This window comes from Oncorhynchus keta, chromosome 19 (assembly GCF_023373465.1).
Source record: "Oncorhynchus keta strain PuntledgeMale-10-30-2019 chromosome 19, Oket_V2, whole genome shotgun sequence".
Classification (NCBI taxonomy): domain Eukaryota; kingdom Metazoa; phylum Chordata; class Actinopteri; order Salmoniformes; family Salmonidae; genus Oncorhynchus; species Oncorhynchus keta.
Window position 1 is genome coordinate 30,464,014 of NC_068439.1, and position 6,613 is coordinate 30,470,626.

General features: G+C 43.2%; 1 pseudogene; it reads left to right on the forward strand.

The window, feature by feature from the left end:
• LOC118377046 (trafficking protein particle complex subunit 9-like) overlaps positions 1-6,072 on the forward strand; it is a 459,082-nt pseudogene extending 453,010 nt beyond the window's left edge.
• Positions 6,073-6,613: the final 541 nt, after the last annotated feature.

The following is a 6,613-nucleotide window of genomic DNA, read 5'->3' on the forward strand; positions in this document are numbered from 1 at the left end:
GCCTGCTGTTGAATCTAGTTGCCTACCTCTGGTTTAGACTCCTCAGCTCATCTCCCACTTAAGTTCCACTTTTGTTCAATAGTTAATGTGTTGAAATTTGCCATCCCTGTTTAGAACTAGATCTCCTAGCAACAAGCCTTTGAACAACTAAATCTAACCAATTGGAAAGTTGTCACGTTAGAATCTGCTCCGCTGCCTGTGTACTGTGTAATACTGTGGACTGTAGAAGTGTTGCAAAGTCCCACAGGTCCCGTCAAGCTACGGAGATGCAGCCCGAATATCATGAACAAATGTCAGTGACTCTATTCAAATACTCAAAGATCCATGTTGAGCGTAGTTGCAACGAATAATTGACCTTGCTTTTGTGTGAGTAAAAAGACATGCAAATAATCTGGGATATACACTATAGAAAGCAGTTAGAACTGAGAGTGGATTCCCACCAGAAAAACCCTCTGCCACTCAGGGGTAATGGTAATGTTGACAGTGTCGTTACATCTCTGTACTGATCACATCGCTACTGTTTGACTTGACTGTCGTCTGCCTGTCGTCTCTCCTTCAACTGTCAAACATTCCATCACAACACATTTTGAAGGAAACTTTTTCTAACAGAGAGACATAAAACAAGGTCCTTTAAAGAAGCTCCATGCGTATTCTGGGTTGATGAAAGAAACCTCCTAGTTTGGAGTGAGTTGAGACTGCACTGTAGAGTGACAATGAGACGTATAGTTAGCTTGAGCTGAATGTGACGTGTCAGGTTCAAACAGCTGTAGCTGTGTAGATGTGTAGCTGAATGTCACCCTGGTGGAGTTGCAGACTCCCTGAGGCAGGATGCCCAACTTGGCTCTGTCTCGCTAGTGGGGCTCAGAGTGGCACGGCTCAGTCTTCAGGCTCCCTCTCTGTGTACGTCTGCCTATGAGGCTCCGCAACCTGTGGTTTAACACCCACCGCAGCGGAGAGCGCACCCCAACACTCCCCCACACCCAGCTCATTCATGTCACATGGCCTAAACGGCTCTGACTGGCACGGCTTCCTGCAGATACAAGGGCATTGCACTAGTGTGTGTGTGTGTGTTTCTCTCTCTCTGTCTTCCTCTGTTTCTTTCACTTCCTCCTCTCTCTCTCTCTCTCTCTCTCTCTCTCTACTTCTACACCTCCCTCCCAGAGGAGCAGAAGGACCATAGAAGTCATTATAAAAATAAGCATTGTGGTTCCACTCCACCTGAACCAAACAGTGCTATATCTGGAATGGCTACATATTAGAGAAATTTAATTTGCCCCCATTTTAACTCAGCTGGACATGTCAGGGAGAGGCGATGCAGAGGAAGAGAGAGAGAACAAAGAGGAGAGGGCGTGAGAGAGAGAAGAAGTGCCTCCATGTGAGAGTGTGGGGGCAGGATGAGAGGAAGGAAGAGGTGAGGGTGGTTGTTTTCCAACCATCTCATTAGTCCCTTCTTGACAGAAATTAGTCATGCGTGAGATTGATAGGATGCCGTCTGAATTCATTCAGTTCCCTCGCTCTCCATTAATTTAAATAAAAGCGTATTTGAAACTATTGATCACACACCAGAAACAATGTGCTGGAAGATAGGTCTACACATGTGAAGACTGTGAATGGTGTTTTCATGAATGCAAATGAATTGGAAATCAAATGGAAAAGAGCGCTTGAGGATGGGTCATTCTGAGATGTGAATGCAGGTCGTTGGGGAGACGAGGAGAGAAATGCCTGTGATTGTGAAGGAGGCATTGCAATTATTCTGTCGTGGAAATTCTACACAGGGACACTCGAAGTCAGTCTTAAATGAATCATTATTTATTATCAGTTAACTGGAGAAGTTCCAACGAACTTGATGCACCATAGTGAATGTCTGTCAGGAGCTCTACCGGGGCAGTCCCATTTGTTCACTTGTATATTGCAGACAAGTTATATTTGCATGATTTTACTTATTCATCATTCATAATTCATTCATAATTAACGTTTGATTCATGTGACCGACCAATACTGGTTCATTTCATGCAGGTGACAGACCAATACCTCACAAGGCTTCTTCTCTCTAAGCTGAGACCTTGCAACGGAGATATCTTCTCAAAACAAGGGTCTGGACGTACTGCCAAATTGCAGATACTGATAGTGAGGATTCGGTCAATCAGTCATGAACACAGAGATTGGTTATTAGAAAAGCACAAACATAACATTTTCCATCGCAGTTCCATGACACATTTTTGAAGATCTCCACTAGACTATAATGGAGCTTAATGATACTCTCCCTTCTGTTCACAAAGTCACTCCTTTTTATCTAATAGTCCTCTTTATGCTTTTATGTTCAAAGTTACAGGTCAAGAAAACCATACTGAAAATGTATTTAATTACATATTTAGTAGTAAAACCTCAAATCCAACCAAGCACTAATATTTCATAGAGGAACAAATGAATTAATTTATAGCAGGTGACTGTGCATACAGCAATCTATGCTTCCACGTGGTTATTGAAACAACGTTTCAAACAGGTATTCATTAAACAACTCCTAACTCATCCCTTAACACACACACTCTCTCTGTCTCTCTGTCTCTCTGTCTCTCTCTCTCTCTCTCTGTGTGTTCCTCCTCTCTAGACGTGGTGGTGAACGGGAAACCGTGTGACTGTGACATCATCGCTGACTGTAAGGTGGGCGACGCTGTGCCATTGGAGGTGAAACTGACCAATCGTAGTTAGAATGTGGTCGGACTGTTCACCCTGACTGTGGTTCCCTTCCAGGACTACCAGAACGGAGTTCAGAACTATGACCTGCAAGACGCAGTCACCTTCATAGGATCTAACACCTTCTACATAGACATGGTGTGTGTGTGTCCAGAACTACGTGTGTGTGTGCAGAACTGTGTGTGTGATTGGTGGTGAAACTATTGTCAGGTGAGTTAGCTATCCACAGGCACTCTACATAATGTGTGTTGTTTTCCTAGGTGAAGCCCACAGAGAACTCTGTGTGTTGTTTTCCTAGGTGAAGCCCACAGAGAACTCTGTGTGTTGTTTTCCTAGGTGAAGCCCACAGAGAACTCTGTGTGTTGTTTTCCTAGGTGAAGCCCACAGAGAACTCTGTGTGTTGTTTTCCTAGGTGAAGCCCACAGAGAACTCTGTGTGTTGTTTTCCTAGGTGAAGCCCACAGAGAACTCTGTGTGTTGTTTTCCTAGGTGAAGCCCACAGAGAACTCTGTGTGTTGTTTTCCTAGGTGAAGCCCACAGAGAACTCTGTGTGTTGTTTTCCTAGGTGAAGCCCACAGAGAACTCTGTGTGTTGTTTTCCTAGGTGAAGCCCACAGAGAACTCTGTGTGTTGTTTTCCTAGGTGAAGCCCACAGAGAACTCTGTGTGTTGTTTTCCTAGGTGAAGCCCACAGAGAACTCTGTGTGTATGGGAGCCCTCCTGTTCCTCTACACTGGAGACTTCTACCTCAACATCAAGTTCCAGGATGACAGTGCTGGCCAGGGCAAGGAACTGCCCCCATCCTGGTTCAGCCTGCCCAGCGTGCACATCAAAGCCCTGGAGGCGCCTATCGAGGCTGGGGCATAGAGCCTGGCACTCTTTACATGAATATCAAATGTATTTTTCCAGATTTCTTGCGTCATTCTCCTCGGAAAATATAGGTTTGCCCACTTTCTGAACATCACTGAAGGCATGGATGGATGGGTAGATGGATGGGTAGATGGATGGGTAGATGGATGGGTAGATGGATGGGTAGATGGATGGGTAGATGGATGGGTAGATGGATGGGTAGATGGATGGGTAGATGGATGGGTAGATGGATGGGTAGATGGATGGGTAGATGGATGGGTAGATGGATGGGTAGATGGATGGGTAGATGGATGGGTAGATGGATGGGTAGATGGAGCACTCGAGGAGAGTACAGTGGGATGAGGACACAACGGACTAAATATTCTAGCGGTTAGCTGATGTCACTCAATAAGTTGCAGTAACTCGGTTTGAGGTATTTTTGTGTACTCTATGTTAAAGCATGAAGGATACAGTATGTCTTACTGGATTTGGAAATCACCTTTTGAATCATTTTATGAATTTCAGCACCATGAAATCAGTCATCGAAATGTATCAGCCATGATGGAGGTTTTGTGGAAAGATCATAAGGTCACCTCTTTCCTGCTTTTCACTCAACTTACCAGGGATGTAGAGCATCATACCATCCTGTTGGGCTCCAAATGGCAGTGGTGGAAAAGTACCCACATGTCATACTGTAGTAAAAGTAAAGATACCTTAATAGCAAATGACTCGAGTAAAAGTGAAAATCCCCCAGTAAAATATTACTTGAGTAATAGTATTTGGTCTTAAATATAATTAAGTATTAAAAGTAAATGTGATTCCTAAAATATACTTAAGTATTGATAGTATAAATCATTTAACAATCTTTATATTGCAAACCAGGCGGCACCATTTTCTTTCCAGACGGCACCATTTTCAGACATAATTTACAAACAAAGCATGTGTGTTTAGTGAGTCTGCCAGATCAGAGGCAGTAGGCTACCAGGGATGTTCTCTTGATAAGTGCGTGATTTTGACAATTTTTCTGTCCTGCTTAAGCATTCAAAATGTAACGAGTACTTTTAAGGTGTACGAGAAAATGTATAGAGTAAAAAGTACATTATTTTATTTTGCAATATAGTCAAGTAAAAGTAAAAGTTGTCGAAAATATAAATAGTTAAGTACAGATATCCCAAAAACTACTTAAGTAGTACTTTAAAGTATTTTTTTACTTAAGTACTTTACACCACTGCCAAATGGAAGTTCTTTGTTATTATGTGTCCAATCCTTCCTTCTCAACAATCTGAGCAGCAGAGTAGAGATACTCTCATGTGAACATGATTATCAAGCAGCATCCTCCTGGGTATATGATTCTGTCTGTAAATGATATAATATATTATGAGAAGCACAGTGTATTACTCTACCACATGAATCCACAATCACCTCTATCGATTTGTGGTTTCTGCTTTAGCAATTAGCTTGATTCGCTGTTGTCTCTCTACTCTCTGCGTGACTGTAAACATGGATTTTTACTGCTGCGCTTGTATATTTGGGCCTCTGAATCTCCCTGTCTATAAAATCCTACAATACATGTAAATAAATGTTGAGTTGAGCCAACTTCTGAAAGGGTGTTTGCATGTATTTGATATGTAGGAGCAAAGAGTTGGACTCATTCTTCTGTCCTTTTTTGGACATTTGCTCGTCCCTCTGCCTGGCAAATTGACACGAGTCTAGCCTATCCCCTTCGTTCACACAGCCACAGACAGAAGCCCATAAAGATATGCAATGCGCATCAGCGCTCCAGAATTACCACTGGTAAATTAAGGAGAGATAATAGAGTTTCGTTGCCCGTGCATAATAGTTACTGAGTGGACAAAACAATAAGAACACCTTCCTAATATTGAGCTGCACCCTTTGTTTTCTTCAGAACAGCCTCAGTTCGCCGGGATATGGGCTCTACAAGGTGTCAAAAGTGTTCCACAGGGAAGCTGGCCCATGTTGACTCCAATGCTTCCCGAAGTTGTGTCAATTTGGCTGGATGTCCTTTGGGTGGTGGACCATTCTTGATGAACCCAGGAAAATGTTGAGCGTGAAAAACCCAGCAGCATTGCATTTCTTGATACAAACCGGTGTGCCTGGCACCTACTACCACACCCCGTTCAAAGGAACTTAAATATTCTGTCTTGCCCATTCACCCTCTGAATGGCGCACATACACAATCCACGTCTCAATTGTCTCAAGCCTTAAAAATCCTTCTTTAAACTGACTCCTCCACTTCATCTACACTGATTGACGTTGATTTAATAAGTGACATCAAGAAGGGATCATAGCTTTCACCTGGATTCACCTGGTCAGTCTGTCATGGAAAGAACAAGTGTCCTTAATGTTTTCTACATTCAGTGTAGGTTTGATGAATGGAGAGGTAATGTTAAGTGTACACAAACACACATTAGCAGGTAAGTCCTTTCCAAAACAAAGTGTTATCATAATAAATGGGGGAGCCTTGGGCAGAGTTCTCCTCCACCTTGAATAAAAACCCATTATGTCAGGTAAGTGAAGCATGTTACTGTTTCCTGTAGAGCAGAATGAAACACTTCCTGGGTGAGGGGAGCTTGAGGAGACCAGGCGGGGGTGGAACAGGTACTACTGGTTCTTCACTGGGAACAGCCCAGATCTTTTATCTATCAATGCTTTGATCGTGTTCCTGACAACCAGGTGCCACAGCAGCAGTCACAGTGGTTACCTAATGTGTGTCTGTCCTTAACAGCAATGAGACTAGAGCATGGCAAAACAAGTTGCGATAGGCCTGCGTAGCTGATGCAGCAATACAGATGCCAGAAAATAGGGCAGGGAGTTTTCTAAGATAACACAGAGAATGTGGGCCGTTTTATATGAGTAGAGGTACACTACTATTCTAAAGTTGGGGAGCATTGTGAGGTTAATGATTCCATTGCAGGCCTGGAAAAACAATGTTAGGTAGACATAACTCAACATCAGAACAAAATGGCATTTCGTGGCTGTAGCTACTCATCGCAGGTCTGCCTCCTTTAGCCTATGGTTACTGCCTTATCATAGGCAGAGCACAGACGCAGTG